The sequence below is a fragment of the Pelophylax lessonae genome (genome assembly GCF_965119305.1).
Source record: "Pelophylax lessonae genome assembly, chromosome: 5".
Classification (NCBI taxonomy): domain Eukaryota; kingdom Metazoa; phylum Chordata; class Amphibia; order Anura; family Ranidae; genus Pelophylax; species Pelophylax lessonae.
In genome coordinates, this window is record NC_138772.1 from 348,104,664 (window position 1) to 348,125,593 (window position 20,930).

Sequence of the window (20,930 nt, forward strand, 5' to 3'; positions counted from 1 at the left end):
TCCCAGGATTACTGTGAACAGGCTTGATTGACCTTCCTTGGTGGGGGTCTACAAATGGGGGTAGGAGGCAGTGTGAACAGATGATGGTGACGGCTCCTCTCTGGATACTCCTTACTTTCTTTGTCTTAGTAATAACCACTATTCAGCATTCTTATATGGACTGACTATGATTATGCAAATTGGACTGATAATCTGATTTCTTTATTTTTAAGCGCTGCACCTTTGTTATTTTTTTTGTAATTTTTTTTGCTGCCTGTCTGTGGAGGAGCAAAGCAGGCCAATTAATCTCCTGACACAAAGAAGCAAGTACTATCTTAGAAAACTTAAAGCGGTGCTCCAGGCTCTTTCAGAAAAAAATAAAAGTCAGCAGCTTCAAATAGTGTAGCTGCTGACTTTTAAAATTAGGACATTTATCTGTCCACTAATCCAATCTATATTCACCCGAGCCAATTTCCTAATTGGCTCTCTGGTCCTGCCGTTGCCATCTCGAGTAAGGAAAACCGGCAGTGAAGCTTTGCAGCTTCAGAGCCGATTCCCTACTGTGCATATGCGAAACGCCCTGCAGTTTGTGAATGGCCCGGCAGCGGGGGAAGGAGGAGGAGGGCTGAACTTCCGGATGACTTTGTCGTGGAGAAGTCAGCCAGAAGTGGGAGCAGGTACCTGTCAAAACCAGGTACCCACTCTCCCCTAAAGGTGCTAAATGTGGCAGCGGAGAGGGGGGGGGGAGGGGAGGAGGCAAATAAGATAGAAAAGTACAAATTAATGCAGATTTCTGTTTAGTTAAAACTGTGTTGTGGATACCAGGGACGTAATTTACCTCTACAGAAGGGTATCTCAAGTGCTGCTGGCTACTGCTTACCATATAAATCTTCCATCCACTGATACCAGATACTCAGACAGATGTGGTCTTCTTTTGCTGCAAGGGTTAATATTAGCAGTTGCAACTAGGCAGCATTGGTGCTCACCTCCTCCCTCACCCATTCACAGAACTCGTAGTATTCTTTTCTAGAATGCAAAGTGTTCTGTGAACAGGAGAAGATGAATGCAAGGATTCACTTCCTCCAATCACAGAGCACATTTCATTCTGGTAAAATATACTACTAGTTCTTTAGTGGGCAAGAGAAAGGAAGGGGGAGAGTGGCACTGATGGTTCAAACATCTTAAAGAGGGGTCTGATCTGCTGAGTTGCCCTTAGCGTGTTCGGCTGCCCAGGTAATGTTAGTGCCTAGAGAGTCGCATACTTGGACCACATAAAGCTCCTAATGTCTGCTACCCTTATATCGGTGCACCCAGTTACAATTGTTTTTCACGTGCTTGACAATTTTTTTTTTTTTCTTGATTGACTATCCTGCCATTTTGCTGGTGGTTGTTGTTTTTTGTTTTTTGGGGGTGGGTGGGTTGGGGGGAGTTTGGTTAGTGAGTTGTCTCATGTCTAGTTAGTTCCCCATTAAGGGGCACTCCCTGGACTAGGTTCGGGGAGCGGTACCTATCTTTGAACACTGTAAAACTGTGATTTAATTTTGGTGTAATTTGGTTTTTGTGTTTGTATCTTTTGCTTAAAAAACTCAATAAAAAAAATAATAATAATAATGAAAAAAAAAGATCTTAAAGAGGAGCTCTAGTCTGGAAAAAAACAAATCAAAGTCAGCAGCTACAAAACTGTAGCTGGCTGCCGACTTTTAATTTAAGGACACTTACCTGTCCAGGGATATCATGATGTCGGCACCCTGAGCCGATTTGTCATTCGGTTTTGGGTGCAGGTGCCAGGATTGTAAGTAATGAAAACCAGCAGTGAAGCCTTCAGGCATCACAGCTGGTTTCCTACTACACATGCATTAATTGTGCTGCACTTTCTGAATGGTCCCGCCGACTTCTGGGACCTGCGTGTGACCCGGAAGGCAGCGGGGGGGAAGGAGGAAGGGCCGGAAATGCATGTAGACCTGCAATCTTACCCAGAAGTGGGAGCGGGAACCTGTCAAAACCAGGTACCCACTACCACCCCAAAAAGTGCCAAATGTAGTGGGGGGGGGGGGTGTGTGAACAAGTAAAGCTACCCCTTATTGGGTGAAGCTCCGCTCTAACCCCTGCATCGCTGGAAGATCACCACTGTGGAAAATATCAAGCGTCAGAGTAGAGAAGATTTCTACAGTAGGCAGCAGCCAGCAGGGTCATGTATTTCACTTGTGTATTTAACTGTTTACCTGGCATTCAGCCTCATTTCTCCTTCTGTCAAAATGTACCCATGATAAGAAAATTCCACATATGCACAGTACAGAGACACATGGATTGATCTTCCATGAAGGGAATTACACCATTTCTAGCCACATGCTAATTCTTTTATTTCTATTTTTCTGAGACAAAGTCCCATGCTGAGCTAGTACATTTTTAACAGCTACGTCTCAAGCTTGAGAGTGACTCTTCAGCTTCAGGATAAACAATATTGCAGTCTATGAATATGGAAAGACGAGCTGCCATTTATCCATTTTAATATATACTGGTAACTACTATATTTCCGTTTTCAATATACACTGCTCAAAAAAATTGAAGTAACACAGTGAAAGCAGATCAGATCTCAATGGGGAAAAATCTCATACTGGATATCTATACTGATATGAACTGAGAGGGTGGCACAGTGGTGTAGTGGTTAGCACTTTCACCTAGCAGCAAGAGGGTCACTGGTTCGAATCCCAACCATGACACTACCTGCCTGGAGTTTGCATGTTCTCCCTGTGCCTCCGTGGGTTTCCTCCGGTTTCCCCTCACACTCCAAAGACATGCTGGTAGGTTAATTGGATCCTGTATAAAAAAAAATTTGCCCTACTGTGTATGTATGTGAGTTAGGGACCTTAGATTGTAAGCTTCTTTAGGGCAGGGAGTGATGTAAATGTACAATGTATATGTAAAGCGCTGCGTAAATTGACAGCGCTATATAAGTACCTGAAATAAATAATGTGTTAGGTACGAAAGGATGCCACATCGTTTGAAAGAAATGTAAATTATCAACCTACAGAGGGCTGAATTGAAAAATCAAAGTGAAAAAGGCTAGTCCATTTTGCTGAAATTTCATTGCAGCAACTCAAAATAGAACTTAGTAGTTTGTATGGCCCCCACATGCTTGTATGCATGCCATACAAGGCCAGGGCATGCTCCTAATGAGGCGACGGATGGTGTCCTAGGGTATTTCCTCCCAGATCTGGAGGCGTCAGATGGACCGAAACATAATGTCCCAAAGGTGTTCTATTAGAATTAGGTCAGGCGAGATTGGGGACCATTCAATGTTATCAACTCCTTCATTCTCCAGGAACTGGCTGCATACTCTTCCTACTCTTCCTTGAAATCCTTGGACCCACTGCATCAGCGTAGGGTTTGACAATGGGTCCAAGGATTTCATCCCGATTCCTAATGGCAGTCAGGGTGCCATTGTCTAGCCTGTAGAGTTCTGTGCGTCCCTCCATTGATATGCCTCCCCAGACTATAACTGACCCCCCACCAAACCAGTCATGCTGAACGATGTTACAGGCAGCATAACATTCTCCACTGCTTCTCCAGACCCTTTCATATCTGTCACATGTGCTCAGGGTGAACCTGCTGTCATCTGTAAAAAGCACAGGGCGCTAGTGGAAGACCTGCCAATTCTGGTGTTCAACGGCAAATGCCAATCGATCTCCACGGTGGCGGGCAGTGATTACAGGGCCCACTAGAGGATGTTGGGCCCTCAGGCCACCCTCATGTAGTCTGTTTCTGATTGTTTGGTCAAAGACATTCACACCAGTGGCCTGCCGGAGGTAATTTTGTAGGGCTCTGGCAGTGCTCATCCTGTACCTCTTTGCACAAAGCAACAGATACTAGTCCTACCCAGCTCTCCTAGAGTAACTGCCTGTCTCCTGGAATCTCCTCCATGCTCTTGAGACTGTGCTGGGAGACACAGCATACTTTCTGGCAATGGCACATATTGATGCCATCCTGAAGGAGTTGGACTGCCTGTGCAACCTCTAAAGAGTCCAGATATTGCCTCATGCTATCAGTGACACTGACCCTAGCCAAATGCAAAACTAGTGAAAAAGAGTCAGAAAAATGAGTAGGGAAAAAGAATTTCAGTGGCCTCCACCTGTAAAACCATTCCTGTTTTGGGGGTTTTTCATTGTTGCCCAGCTAGTGCACCTGTTTTTGATTTCATTAACATTAAAGCAGCTTAAGCTGATTAACAACCCCCTTCACTACTTAACTGACCAGATCAATATCCCAGGAGTTTAATTGATTAAAAAGTGTACCTTTAATTTATATATATATATATATATATATATATATATATATATATATATATATATATATGCCATCAGCTTCCATTTTTCTTCCAGAAGAGTTTTATTGTTTTTTTAGAAATATACAAAATGCACAGTGAAAACACTCCACCAGCCTCCATTATTTACTGTTGCCAGTGTTTCAAAGTTTTGAAAACATAAATGCCAGCCTCTGGAGCCAGTATAAACTATAAGTTGGAATGAACTGGGCAAAGTGCAGTTCATAGGAGGTTCAGCAAACCCTGAACATAGTGCCAAATGCTATTGAAGGCTTTGGGATCCCAGTTTTTCAAGATTAATTTCCATGCTATTGTTAAAAAGGGGCCTAGGCAGCTCTGCACTGTCTTGGGGACATGCATGTAATACAAAGCTTAAAGGATAATTTTAACTCGCTGCCCAATTATGTTTTTCTCCTGCCATGATGACCTGCTGCCCAAAGATGTTGCCTTGCCTACCACCACTGAATGACAAATCCATGGCTGCTAGAATGTAAGCAAACAATCTGGGGATCCTGGGTGGTGTCATTGACTAAGAAAGATTCATGACCATTTGTATGTAATTTAGTGGCAATAGTGCCATTGGTCAGGTGGTGGTGCAGAAACATTGTTGGGCATGCATGTGGTCATGATTGATGATGGACTAAAGGACTAAAATTGCTGGACAAAGTGCTTAACACTGAATTTACAGTGGGGGGGCATTATTTTTTAAATTTTTTATTGTAAAGGACTTTGTCTATGATGTTGGATTGTTTATGACTGGCTGATTTGCTTACATTTAAGCAGCCGGGCATCCAATCAGGTGAACAGTATCCACCAGCAAAGAAAATCTATGGAGATCTCCCCAATAGAGACACAGTCAGAAATGAACCCAGAGATCAGTTAGAAGCTACAGTATGCTGTGCTTTTTTTTTCTCATTGTTGTCATAATGAATGCGTAGCAGGTTTTCCAGGCCTGTGGCCTGATGTGGGTCTGCCATCGGTACCGGTTACCCCTCCAGCCCTTGTGAGCTGCAGCCCTGGGTGTGAGCATTGAGACATGGACACCTCCGGCATCTTTGTTTTGTGGTTTTATTGTATTTTAGGGGATGGGAGAAGGGAATGAGTGGGTTACTCCTTAAGGCGCAAATAGATACAATTGTGGGACTTTTCTGGCAAAAATGCCTATTAGCACTGTCTTGACACCAGCCGACGCTAGCCAACGCTTTCTGATGCTTGAACACTGTGTAATTACTGAAACTATGCTGGATCCTCGACTTTAGTCCAGAAGATCTAGGACTGTAGAACTGCTTGACTTGTAACACTACAATAGCTCAGAGTCACTGAATGGCTCCCTCCAGCACTGCATTGGCTGAGAAACTCCTTGTAAGTTCCTGTACTGCTGCAACTCTAAACTAGCACACTTCACACTGTGCACTGACACTTCAGGGCCCAAACCGCAGGTGCCCCCTTTACACTTTAAGCTCTTCAGGGTCAACTGTCTATGTATCCCCTCTGTCACTTCAGGGTCCTCAACCTAGGTACCCCCTTTCCTTGCTAGCTGGCACTGGATCCCCGAACCTCTTCCGGAGTGTTCCCCTCTAATTTCAGGCAGACCCCCAGGGGCAATCCTCAGTACTCACGACCTGTGTAGGCTTTCCTGGGACTGGACCCCTCTGACTCTTCGCAGGTTCTCGGCACACCAGATCCCCTCAGCTTAGCTCAGCACTCTCTGGATCTTCAGGCAGCACCCTCTTCCTCAGACAGGAGGAGAGACAGCCGTTCTCTTCCTCCTGGGACTCTGCTCCCGCCAAAGACATTGTGTCATGCGCCACCCTCAAACTTATACCCACTCCCAGAATCCTTTGCAGCACAATCTGCCTACTGGGGTAGTTACAAGCCTGGATGTGTCCCCTGATTGGGTTTCCTCCACCGCCCTATGAGAAGCCTCTCACAGGAGTCAGTGGAGAGACTCCCTCTTCAGCAGGCACACCTGGAAACCATGACACCCTGACTAATGAATGACAGCCCTGCTGTTAGGCAGACAAGGCCCACTATACCTTTACCTACCACCTACCTGTAGGGTGCTACAAATGGATCACCTTTTTTCTTGCCAATATGTTCCTTTTTAGCGAATGTGCATCCAACACACAGGATTAACTTTTACTGCTGCCCCTCTTTTCCCAGTCTGTATGATATTGTACGGAGAGTATAGGTCAAATTTAGATCCCTAAACTAGTTGCATTTAAAAATACATTTATTGATTACACAATGAGCACTAGACAAGAATAACTGGTATTTTTATATCTAGAGTGTAGATGTAATTCCTATGTCCCTGTAAAGCAAGTCAAAAGCAGAGGGATTGGATTGGGGATAGTTTTTATTACTGAGATTGGCCAATTTATTGCTTAAGCAAGTTAGGGAAATCTATAAACGGGCAGATGCCTCATCAGCAACAATAGACAATAAGAGATCTGTCTATCCCCAGAACCGCCATCATGATTTGGTGAATAAATATGAAAAGGGAAGGACTGGCAGCTGTAGCGTACCCATTTTCTACGTTGAAAAATGTTTATCTACACTAAAGAGACCAGAAGTGTATTATTAAATAATGAAAAGCCCAAAACGATGCAATCTTTACCCTATTATCAAGTTCAGATTTTAATGTATATGACCAGTCTTAAGCGGCTGAATGAAAAAAAAATGAATTGATTTCCACATCCACACATTCAATGTAAATGGGGGAAACCTCCCTGCTGATCTAGTGCATTCTGACAGCAGGGAAACTTCCTAGCCACCAGAATACACTGATCAGCGCTGCCAGCTATAGTAGGCATAATCGGCTATTATCAGTAGACTGAATTCTGTACAACAAGTCTGCTTATAAATGGATTGAAATTTGGTTGATCCCTACTGAACTGTCCACATTTCTATCCATGTATACCTGGCTTTATCGATATACTAATATAGCAGAGGATATAAATCAGCTTTTTTAAAATAAATGTATCAGGAAGCTTTACCTGCAGTGAATATCACATAACAGCTTTATAAGTATTGTATGCCCTATTTCATGGCTAGCTACATTTAAAAAATAAAAAAAATAAAGCATTTTTAAATATACATATCTAATTCCTAAAGTTTTCCTATATTTCTAAAATGCATCTCAAATGGTCTAGGAATATGTCTATCAGTTCATATTCATATTCCAACAGCACACTTTTTATACTAGTGTCCTGGGGTCTGTAAACTATCTCCATGATCACAATAAAAAGAAAAGTCGCCCTGCAGGTGCTTTTTCTTTTAATACCTACATAATTTAGTGCACACACCTCCTATATCGAGAGGTGGATTTGCTTAGTGTTACTTGACAAGCTGATCCTCGCTCAATAAACTGGTGCACTGATTAGCGGGTCTCACTGTTACATAACAAGGCTTGGCACTGAGAAAACTCACTGTGAGTCTGCATAACACTGCATATATTAAAAGTCCATTTTTTTTTTTTTTTTTTTACAGAAGGATGATTTTGTTAAAAATACTGTTTCTTTTCTCTTCACACATATATTTCTGTTGGTGCAGGGCTAAGAATGAAATCAAAACCTGCCCTGAACTCTACTAAATATTACTGCTGGCAACACAGATAGTACTGTCCCGCTGAATGTCAAATATCTAGTGTTACTGAAGACCCCTTAATGGTGATGGTGATATTAATGCTACTATATTAGAGTTTCCCTGCACCTCAAGGGAAGTCCCACATCAGCAGCAGGTTCATAATTAGTTGGCTGATGTGTCCTTTGTTCTACCCTTTAGAAGAACTTGGGATTTGGAACTTTGAATTTGAGGCAAAGTCTAATTGGTTGTCCTCTCAGTCTAGTCTACCTATTTAATTTCTTATCAAAGCCTTGGGCTAAAAATATACCTGCCTGCCTAGGGTAGGAACACCTTTCCACCAGTGATGAATTTATCAAGGAATTGCCTAAAAAGGCGTTCACTGTCAAATGGCATGCATAGAAAATGCTTCTTACAAGCAGGTTCAGCAGAACAAGCTACAATATAGATAAGGGACATTCTCTAGAGCAGTGGTCTCTAAACTGCAGCCCAGGGTCTGGATGCGGCCCTTTGTGTGCCTTTACCAGGCCCTTGGGGCACTTTTCCTCCCACTGATGCAAGACACTTTACCTTACATTGACACCAGTGATGTGGCATAATTCCTGTTACTGACATCAAAAACAGGGCACTATTTCTCCAATTGACACCAACAGTGGGGCACTATTCAACTCCCTAATGCTAAAGTTGAACTGTTTACTTCCACTGACTCCAGGACAATTTCTACACCTAATGGCCACAGTCAAGCCCCCCTTAATTCTGAAGGACAGTAAACCGGCCCTTTGTTTAGAAAGTTTGGAGACTCCTGCTCTAGAGCATCAACACGCAACAAATAAAACTGAGGGTATCAGCTGCAAAACAGAAGGGTCATCAAGGACAGATTTCTGATCACTGTTTATTTGTCTTGTCCAGTTATCAATTTGTCTGCTAAATAGACATGGCTGCAGGGCTGGCCCTTCAAGGGCAAAGGAGGCCCATGGGCTTCAAAACATCTATCAACAGAATCCTTATAAGGGGGAACATCCTCAATAGGAACCCTAAGTTGTTTACTGAGAACTGAAATAGCAGCAGGGCCAGTGCTTCCACTAGGCAAACTAGGCAGCCGCCTAGGGCGCATTGCCACCTAGGGGCGCAGCCATGAGTCGGCACTCTCTCCCCATCATTAATGATCCTTGTGAGCTTAGGGGAGAGGTCGGCAGTGGGCGAGGAAGAAGGGACAGAGGAAGATGATAGGTGTCTGGGGCAGTGGCAGAACTACCAGGCCTTGGCTTTCCACCGCTGTTTGGGGGGGGCCCCAATAGGCAGGAAGGGAGCCCACCGGAGTGCTGCCTGCATGATGATCCTCTTCGGCTGGAGCTGAGTGGCCTAAACCCCGAGCAGGAAGTGATAATCTGCACTGAGCTGGTGGGCAGCCATTCACGTCCCTGGGTCGATACTAAGCAGGGAGCGGAGGAGAGCTGAACCTGAGCTCGGCACTGACTGCTGCTTCTCCATCCACCACAAGCTGGTTGGAGCCGTGGTGAGCACTGTGGTCCAGGAGAGGAGCGTCCTGGGAAAAGGAATCACGGTGAAGGAGGGCAGAGTGCGGACCACTCTCTTCATACTGCCCAGTAGGTGTCCCCAGAACAGGGGATCGGGGTCCCGGGGTGTGACATGGAGGATCCCTGGTGTGAAAGGGAATCGGGGTCACCAGGTTTGCCATGGTGAATCGGAGTCACCAGGTGTGACATGGGGGATAGGGGTCACTGGGTGTAACAGGGGTTCGGGGTCACCATGTGTGCCCTGAGAAATTGGGGTCCCTTCGTGTGCCATGGGGGATTGATGTCCCCAGGTGTGACATGTAAAAACATCAGGGTCTCTCCGAGTATGACATGGAGGAACATCAGGGGCCCCTGGTGTGACATAGAGGAACATTGGGGTCACTGGGTATGACAGCATGTCATTGAGGAATATTGGGGACCCAGGATGTGACATGGAAAAACATCAGGGTCCCTGGGTGTGACATAGAGGTACGTAAGGACATGAAGGAATATGGGGGTCACTGGGTATGACAGCATAACATGGAGGAACCATCAGATCAGGTTCACTGGGTATTACATAGAGGAGTTTTTAACACTTTCACTTTTTATTTTTTATTTTTTGGGGGGCGCAAGTAGCTGGTCTTGTCTAGGGCGTAAAATAGTCTAGCACCGGCCCTGAATAGCAGGTTTCACTACTGGAATAGTCTGTTTTCCTAAAGTGGAACTTTAGCTAAAAAAGAAAATGGCCAAACAGACAGGATTTTTTAATGCAGAAGAGACATGCTTTGTGTCTTCTGCATAAAGGTTACTTACCTTGCCTGTCCACTCCTTTACAGTGAACTATGATCATTTAAAGAATAAGTCAGGTTTTTTTTTCTAAATTCCAGCTACCCTATGTACCAATATACCAATAACGTACCTCGGTTGCAGAAAAATAAAAGCTTCCTTTGATTTTTAGATCGAGGCCTTACCTTAGCCCTTGCTGTATTTCTTAGAAAGCTTCAGAGACTTCCTGGTATATAGATTTGGGATGGAGAAACCAGTAAGACACAGGAAGAAAGCTTACCAGCTGACCTCATTAGCACGCACCTTTCACCCATCAACTATATTTCCACAGCATTCCCGTCATCCCTCAGCGTGTGAATTTGCCTGGCCTGTCAAAGTAGGCTGCCACAGCTGCTATGTTTGCTATTTCTGCATGCTAAACTCTCTGAGGCTGCAGGTTGAACACTGCTCATGTAGTGCAAGCGGCCTGCCTGATTGGATACAGAGTGATTGGATAGATGGTGTGATCTCCTGTTATATAGTTTTGGTAAATCTAAAGGAGATTGTACAGTGATTGTACAATCAGATTGTATATTGTATGGCCACCTTTATACAGCTAAAACTATCTAGTTGCGCTTTTAGTGCCATTCATTGTTAACGGCACAGCAAACACACATTTTGCAACATGAAAAAACAGGTAACAAAAGCAGCAAAACGCACAGTAAAAATTGTGCAACTTGCACTATGCCAAAATGTCCCATGAGTAACTTTGCCTCGTGTAGCGCACCCCATTGAAATCAATGGGCTGTCCTACGTGTGTCAAGGGAAAAACGGGACAAAAAATGTGCGCTCTCACTACGCTAGGTGTAAATGGGGCCTGAAAGTGAAATTGGTGTGTTTACACAAGAAAAATTAGGATTCATTCACATCTAAGTGCACAGAAAATGCGCACATAGCAGGGCATTTCAATTACAGGCTGCAAACGCACCAAAAAGCACGGTAAAAAACACACCATGTTCCGCTCTAAAAAAAAACTTTAGCAGCTTCTTTGGGGAGATTGTTGGGCATAGGGTAGCCCATTCAAGTGAACTGCTTGCCCTATGCGTGAAAACGCTTCAAAAGACCCCCCCCCCAAAAAAGTGTGCCGGAACATGAGTTCCCGCTATGTGAAGATGTGAATGGAGCTTGGCAACTGAGTGTCTCCATTCATTCCCTCCTATGTATTTGTATAAAGCTGGCAATGCATTTGTATAAAGCTGGTCATATGCTATACAATCTGATTGTATAATCTCTGTACAATTTCTCTTTGATTTACTAGAATTATAGAACTGGAGAACCCACCTGAACAATCTATCAATTTGTATCAAATCAGACAGGTGCTACATAGCTGATAGGAGATTTAAAGGAGACTATACAATCACATTGTAATGTGTATGGTCACCTTAAAGCGTAGTTCAGGCCTTAAAGCGGAGATGAAATTTAGATAAAAATACCCCCGGGACAGTCAGGGCTAGTTCATTCCATAATGGATAGCCTCTGAACTGTCCCGGGTCGCACTTACCTTTTAGAAGAAATACTTACCTTGAAAATTTCATCTCCAGCGTTGCCATCTCGGGTGTGGGCAGCTGAAGCCAGCACGTCCTCTTCTGCATCCTCTTCCGTGTCCTCTTCGTCCCAGAATGCGCCTGCACCGGCCCCGCCATCACTTCCGGGGCCGGCGCGTCATCCCTGCACAGCTTCTTGCTGTTTAGCAGGAAATGACGCGCCTGCACCAGAACTGACGAGCGGGGCCGGTGCAGGCGCATTGACTCCTGGGAGTGATGACGTTCAGCTCCCAGGAGTCATTGCAAGCAGGAAGAGATGGCCGAAGAGGGAGGAAATAGAAGGAAGGTAAGTATACTTTCTTAAAAAACAAGGTAAGTAAAGAAATAAAAAATTGGGAATATCCATTTGATTTTTAGGGCATTCACAGTAAGCGGATGGGCCAAAGTTGTGTTTGAGCCCGGAACTCCGCTTTAAGGAAAGAAGTAGGTGGTGGTATAGTAGTGAGGGAAGTGTGGTCCAGACTGGTAATACACATCCTATCACACCCTTTTCTGTGATGCAAAAACACAGACAATGATGAGAGCTGACCTACAGGAAGTGATGGAACCAGAAAGAATGTTTTAAGACAGAAACATGAAATTTCAAACCTTTTTTTGGATAAGGTAAGTGCGAGATAAGAACATTGGAAATGCTGGGCCAGAAATTATATAACAAAAGGATTCTATTTAATATGAAAATGAAATTCTGCCCAAAAAGATGAACTGAGCCTTTAAACCAGCAGACAGAAAATAAATGGCTGCTGCAGAATTATTGTAAAAGTAGTATGAGAGGAACGAAGTGGGAGGTAATTTAGTAAGTGCATTATACAATACAACATTTCCAGGCACTCAGTCCTACTAGGCAGATGAAGATTTCTCATCTGAACACACCAGATGCAACAATTAGAATAAATACAGCTAAGTTTGTTGCATCTGGTATATGCACATGGCAGGTTTCCAGATTTTGCCTCTCATGGACCCCAGGTGCTACTCCCCACTGGTACCCTCTCTGAGATTTGCACCATGCTTCTGGATGCTCCCCACCATGCCACTTATACCAGCAGATCTCTTCCTTAATGCATAAAGGGCACAGTAAGTGGGAAATATAGGATGTCAAAGCAGAGGATCACTTTTTTCAATCCCTAAGGGCTGGTTCACACTGGTGCGATGCGGGAAGCCTACGAATCCACTGTGGGTTCCCACATTGCCCCCGACTCGCAGGCAGTTCACACTGCCATATGGAAACTGCTGGGAGTGTCAATACAAAGTTATTGACAGCCCCAGATTAATTTGCATACTGCAGTGCAAACTGTCAATTCGCACGATTCTGGTGCGGATCAACAAAAGGGTCCTGCACAACTTTGGTCCAAATGCGATGCAAATTCAGCCATACAATCTGTATGGCTAAATTTGCATCGCAAAGACATCACAGCAATGCGGTGTGAAACACATGCAATGTCTTTCATGGCACTAGTGTGAACTGGCCCTCAAACATGCAATGCACATAGAACTGTCCACCATTGCAGCATCTACCAGCTATTCTGGGTAACTTGTAAAATGTGTACTGAATTGGGAGGGGGTGGGGTTGATAAAATTAAGGGATCCTGCGTAGGTGCTGCTCTGGGGGAAGATTTAGAGCCACAAGACGGACAGAGGGAGGTTGACTTACTACAGCTGTAGAGACTACTCACCCAGCAAAGTGAATACTCACCTAGTGAATAACATGAAAGTGTGTTCAATCTTCCAGACACGTGTAATCAAAAATCCATTTTTTTTCCCTCGCACATAATTGGGCATTCTAAATGAGCATGGCTTCACTATATTTACTTTTGCAAACAGAAAAAAGTCTGTGCTTCTACCCATACAATGTTTTGTTAATAGAGCTCATGGTTGCTTGATCCACAGTTGCTTATCTGAGAAAGGTAATCCATTAAGATGATCTGCGCAACCATATGTTGGTCTTAAAAAAATCTTCATATTTATAAAAAACCACAGTGTACAAACACAGATAAGATCAATTGGTCCATTTCATTTCTATTGTTATGGCCAAGGCCTTGTAGGCTGAAACGCGTCAACTGATCTTATCTGTGTTTGTACACTGTGGTTTTTGAATAAGTATGAAGATTTTTTAAGAGCAACATTTAGTTGTGTGGATCATCTTAATGGACTATATTTACTATATCTCTTTTGCCATTTACTGTGTACTATGGAAAAAAATAAAATAAAGCTTTTCATTTGTTGATGCAAGTCAAGTAAAATATATCTCAGTTTTATACTAATTTTTACTAATTTACAATAGGTATCTGGGACGTCTTTACTTTAGACCATGGGTGTCCAACCTTTTGGCTTCTCTGGGCCACATTGAGTGTGGAGAAATTTTCTTGGGCCGCATATAAAATATATACTATAGTTAAGGTATATAAGTAATAAAACGCTGCAGCGCCCTTCCTGTGCTGAAGCGCCCCCCCCCCCCAGCACTAATTTAACACAACTAGTGGATGATCCTCTCCAAGGCTGCCTCTGTGGCCGTGCCCCCGACGCAACTTCCTTCCTCCCCAGCAAAAAAAAATTGTCAGGGGGCAGTGGGCCGCATTGCCTGCGATTCTGGGCCGCATGCGCCCCCCCGGGCCGCAGGTTGGACATGCCTGCTTTAGACCAAGCTGAATTTGTATACAAGCCACAAACCGTAAGTAGTATCCTACAGTGTCCTGATTTCAGGGGTCAGTAGAACCTCCCTTGTTTGATTATATTGTTTTAAAAAATTTTTTTGAAACACAACCCTGGGCTATTTATTTTTAAAATCCCCCACAGGTAGTGGTAAAAATACATCTCTGGCTGCTATTTACCTTTAGTCTGTTGCTGTCCTCACAGTATCTCTTCATCATTACAAGTTCTTCTCAGTCTTTTGGGTTCAACCTGTAAGACTGTGAATGTAGCGCACCATGGCTCGGCTCCCTGAACACGGCATCCTGCACTTCCGGTGTCTTGATGCTGAAAGTAGTGTTGATGTCATCACATCAGTACTGATCTCTACGTCATCCAGAACCACCCGCCACTAAAAGAGGGACAAGGAAGAAGAGGTCCCAACATGTCATGTTATCATTCAAAAGACATCTGAAAAAGATAAGTAAAAAAAAGGCATAAATGGGAGCATAGACTTGGATTTCAAGTCTTGTCATCACTTATTTTATTAGACATTTGGGAAAAATGTACCAATTTTACTCTTCAGCAGTTTGATATTCATTGATGTCTGTTTTAGGGTTCAATTTTTGTACAATATCTATATTGTTGTTACTTTCTATTAAAGCAGTAGTAAACTGCACCTTAAAAAAAAAACAACCCTGCAAGGCAATGGCATAATGTACTAGTAAGCATCTTATTCTAGAACATTATAAAAAAACTTACCTTAGAACAAAGGCCTCCAGTGGTGTGTTGCTGACAGGGCTTCCATCTTCACCCGGACTTCCTTCTGGGTTCGTGTGCTGACTTGCCGAGCTGCGATGACATCACTAAAATTGAAAGAGAAGCGGTTTAACCTTAAAGTGGAGTTCCGGCCACAAAATCGACATAGTCGATTTTGGGCCATCCGCTTGCTTTTCATCACCTGAAAAGTAAATGGATAGTTACGATTTTTTTCTGTTTACTTACCTTGTTATTGAAGAAAAATATACTCACCTTTCTTCCACTTCCTCCCTCTGCGGCCGCGGCCCACGCCGTCACTTCCTCTTTGCATTGATTCCTGGGAGCTGAACGTCATCGCTCCCAGGAATCAATGAACCAGCACCGGCCCCGCTCGTCAGTTCCGGTGCGGGCGCGTCATTCCCTTCTAAACAGCTTCTGGGCATGCCCAGAAGCTGTGAAGTGATGACGTGCCCGCACCGGAAGTGACGATCGGGGCTGGTGCAGGCGCATTCTGGGAGAAGAGGACGCAGAAGAGGACGCACTGGCTTCAGCTGCCCACATCCGAGATGGCAGCGGTGGAGAAGAAATTTTCAAGGTAAGTATTTCTTCTAAAAGGTAAGTGCGACCCGGGACAGTACAGAGGCTATCCATTGTGGAATGTACTAGCCCTGACTGTCCCGGGGGTATTTTTATTGAAAAAACTTTTTCGTGGCCGGAACTCCGCTTTAAACTGCATAGAGGGTTCTTTAATGTCAGAGCGGTAAGGATGTGGAATTCTCTTCCGCAAGCAGTGGTATCATCAGGGAGCATAGATAGTTTAAAAAAAATATTAGATGGGCACCTTAAGGACCACAACATACAGGGGTATACAAAGTACTATTGACATAAACATATACACACAATCACATCATAGGTTGAACTGGATGGCCTGGTGTCTTTTTTTATATATACTTAGGCGGTCAGCCCCGGCCAGGCAAAGTGACGTACCGGTACGTCACTAGCCTGGGAGCCAATAGCGGGCGGGGGCGCGCGGCCGGGGGCGCGCGGCGGAGGCGCGCTCCCGCCTTGGCTCGTTCACAAACACCTCCGTGCGTGTGACCGGCGGACCCGATGTCCGCCGGTCACTCGCGATCGTCCGCTGTGAAGGGAGAAAGGCAGGCGGCTAATGTAAACAAAGCCGCCTGTCATTCTTCCCTGTGTAAAAGCACTGATCTAACGGTCCTACTATGTAGGACCGTTGATCTGTGCTGTTACACAGACAGCCACATCCCTGCACAGTTAGAAGCACGCCCCTAGGGACACACTTAACCCCTCCCTCTCCAATAAAGTTAACCCCTTCCCTGCCAATGTCATTTTTACAGTAACAGTGCATATGTATAGCACTGATTACTGTAGTAATGTCACTGGTACCCCTAAAAGTGTCAAAAATATCAGTCAAGGGTCCGATCTGTCCGCCGCAATGTCGCAGTTCCGCAAACAAAATCGCAGATCGCCGCCATTACTCGTTAAAAAAAAAAACAACAAAAATGACAAAAATCTTTCCCTTAGTTAGTAAACGCAATAACTTTTGCGCAAACCAATCAAAATACGCTTATTGTGATTTTTTTTTTACCAAACATAGGTAGCAGAAAACAAATTGGCCAAAAATGTAAAAAAATTTAGATTTTTACATTTTTTTTGGGGGGGGGGGAATTTCATATAAAAAAATTTGAAAAATATTGTTATTTTTGCAAAATTGTCGCTCTTTTTTTGATTATAGCGCATGATCAAAAAAATCGCACAGGTGATCAAATACCACCAAAAGAAAGCTCTATTTGTGGGAAAAAAAGTACATCAAATTTGTTTAGGTACAGCGTCGCACGACCGCGCAATTGTTCGTTAAAGTCACACAGTGCCGAATCGCAAAATACCCCCTGGTCAGGAAGGGGGTGAAATCTTACAGGGCTTAAGTGGTTAAGCCAAGTGCAGCTTATGATTTATGTCATTAATACATTTAGGCTAAATACGCCTAGAGAGTTGCCTGATGTTTCACCAAGTTGGAGTATGGGGACAGAAAGTCAGCAATGTGTGGGAAAGAATCTAACCACATGGGGAACTATAATTTTTTAAATAGTTTTCAACTGTTTCCCATTTTTTTCAAAAAGTAAAAATTTGTTTTGTAATTAAATATGTACTGCATGGTGCAGCCTTGACACATGATTTCCAGAACACTATGGGTTTTCCAAACAAGCTGACGCTCTTCATGCATGCTGTATCTAGTTGAACTTTCAAACAGAGCCAACTTTTCCTCTAAAAAGAAAGGGGTATCAAGAGGGCTACATTTCTGCTGTGACCTAGTCACTTTTGAATGCAAATTTTGCCTTAAAATTGGTGGGAGGCTGCCTCCTTTGATGGAAGTGAGTAGGCACCCAGTGGGAACATGGTCAGTTTAGGGTAGTTTCAAAGCTAGGGAGGGTCTGGGGATTTATATAATTAATGAACTTGTTTGTTAAGCTGTTTAGTCCTATAAACAACAATTTTTACAACATTAGGTAGGAAGATCCAAAAAAAATATGAAAAGAAGTCAAAAGCCACACCTGCTGGTTGTATGTGAGATTGCAAAATACTCACATACAATATATTATATTTATCAATATTTGTAAAAATGTGTATTTTAAACATTTTTAAATTTGCGATCCTAAAAAAACAAAGACAGAAATTATTTACACAAACACTATAAATTCTCTTTAAAATCTTTTTATCAGAATATTGCCTGAAAGGTTTACATATAATACACTGCATATTAACATACTGAATTACAATTCATATATTGTTTATCATCTTTTGATTTAGCTTTACAGACCATTTAGGTAAACGTGTCATTTAAATTTATGTATCACATTTAACAGTAAAGCATGTCAGCTTTGCCAAATCATGGTATTTTATTTTAGTTAAAAGCACCTGGTTCTTACCATGAATGAAACAAATACTGTGTGTGAGTTCCCTAGCCTAGACTAAAGATTACATTGGCAACCAGAAGCATAATGGGTGCGCCTTGCTATTAGAGATTGTTTTGGATCACACAATCTTGGTCTGGTAGACTTAAAGTATAACTAAAGGCAAAACTTTTTTTTAGTTTTGGATAAATTGGAGAAGGATTAGAACACCTGTTAGTTTTCATTGCTGTCTGTGCCCCATTAAGAAGATTCACCCTCTTTATTAGTCCTGTTTACCATTATCATTGAAAGAGAAAGTAAAAGAAATCCCAAATTTTGGTTATCCCTAGAAAAGTAATAGGGGGGAATTTTCCAATGGGAACACTAGTTTTGGTGACCTGGGGGTCCCTAAGGAATTCCCTTAATTTGCAGGGCTTTCCTCTCACTTCCTGTTTGTCTATGGGGCAGGAAGTAAAGGGAAATCCCTGCAACGGGGCATAGATAGCAAAAAAAAAAAAAATGACAGGGGTTAAAACTCTCCCTTGCTCTATCCAAAATGAAAAAAAAAAAAAAAAGTTTTGCCTATAGTTCTACTTTAAGCAAGGATCATCAGGAAGCATTGTCTGCATATGTAATGGGTAAAGGTGGCTGTCCTCAGCTACATATTGAATTACTGGCTGACTCAGAAATTGGCTAATGTCAGTAATTGAGTTGCTTGACAACACTGTGAAGGTTCTGTGGATGCCTGGCATGTTATAAATTATTACTTGGAAAGAACACAAAATTTGCGTCGGAAAATAAATAATCTGAAACTAGCAGAATAAAGGATAATTGCAGAGATTATAAGAACTTTGGAAAAATTGTTTTAGCAGGTGTTCCTCAGAATAATATACTTATTACTTCCCAATAATATCAAATTTGCATTCACTTAGATACTACTGTAATACTATATGTACAATTTTTTTCCTACAAGCATCTGCATTCTTCTCTACCAAGAATTAATATAGAGTTGCATTCATTTGCATCCTTTATATCTGCCTGGAGTTAAGCCTTAATGATATAAATTATAGAGAGTCCCATAAATGCCCTCTTTTTGAAAATGTGACATCATTGGCTCTTTCATGACCCACCTAGCTCTAATACTTCCTGTGTTACTGACCCAAAACAAGCATGGAAATCGATGAAGTCAGAGGTCCCTTGCTGTTTACTTGTTTTAAAGCCAGTAAATCAAATTACTGAAGCAAGGGGGTCATCATGAAAGCCAGGAAACTAGCATAATCAGAAGGAGACAAAAGCAATGGCAGCCTCTCTTGACAGGTTTACTTTAAGTATTGCGTTATCTCAGTTTCTCCTGAAGTAATTTGCTTTTCTAATCATTCAGCTTCTGAATTTGTTAATTTAGCTAGATTCATTAATTTATTTTTCGGAACAAAGTCATGTTTCAGCTTAACTGACCCATGAAAGTAATGTAATGTTTTAAGTCTGAGCTGTTGTGCATTTGCATATTCTAGGCAATTTTAAAGAAGCAATATTCATGAGCTCTCTGGTGTATTAATTAATTTCAATCTACTATTTTGTGATTACACAGTCTAATAAATGGCAAGACTTCAGAGAAGACCCTTTTTAAATTAACACAAAAATGGCAGGAACATGCACTGTATGCCCAGCCAAAATCTTGTTTTGAAAAAAGATTAAAACCCTTGTCCCTTGTCAGGTTATAACTATTATTTGGGGTATTTTTATAGAGATTACCCCTCACTTCCTGCCTACTAAAAATGTTTTGCCAAAAAGGAAATAAAGGAAACTCTCCAACAGCAGCCCAGACAGAAAAAAAAATCCCTTTAGTAGAGTAGGGAAAGGCCAGAACCCCTGTTGGTTTTTTTTTATTTCTGTAGGCCCAAAGCTTTCTGGGTCACAAGTTGACGAGCAGCCTTGTTTTCAAAGTCTGCTGCTAAGTGGATGAAGCACTGAGGCCAAGTGAGTTCATGTCTGTTGTCAAGTAAAACGAATTCTGCCCTTTTTCAATCTACTTTTGAACCTGTACATTTTGGAGCAATTCTGCCTGATCATACTGGCTATACCACCCTAGAATAGGGGTCTCTAAACTTTCTAAGCAAAGGGCCAATTTATTGTTCTACAGGCTTTAGGGGGGGCCGGAATGTGGCTAGTGGGTTTAGAAAATGCCCCAGCATCAGAGCCCCATCATTTGTTTTAAAAGGAGAAATAGTGTCCTATTGAGAGTGTCACAATAGGGGGAATGGTGCCCCATTATTGGTGTCAGTTGGTGAAACATTGCCCTAAGGGCCAGATAAAGGCAGGCAAAAGGCCACATCTGGCAACTGGGCCGCAGTTTGGAGACCACTGCCCTAGAAACTGCTAATTTGCTTTCTTTGGTATCCTGCAGCTTCAAGGGCCATACACATGAGCCGAATATTGGGCAGCATCAGCCAGCTCAATAGAAACATTCAGCATGTGTGTACGACAGCTGGTACAACAGAAGCTGGAAATTCAGTCAGCTTCTGTCGTAGAGGCATGACAGAAAATGAACTGCTAATGGGCACCGATCAGCGTTCTCAGCCAATGGCTGAAAGCGCTGACCGGTTTGTTCTGGGGGGGCAGTCCCCCTGTTCTAGCACAATAGCACAGCAGGGGAGATCGCTGTACTAATAAGGTTATATCTTGTTATTAATAAAATGCACACTGAGCTTCACTCAATGACTTTGCCTAGGCTAAGATAATGTCATTTGTCAACTGCATAAGTGCTTTAACAGGGAACAAGTGCAGTGCTCACAATGGGGAACAGATCTGTGAATTGGACATGGAATCCAACAACAGGTGTTCTGGATCATTATAGTTTCCTCAATAC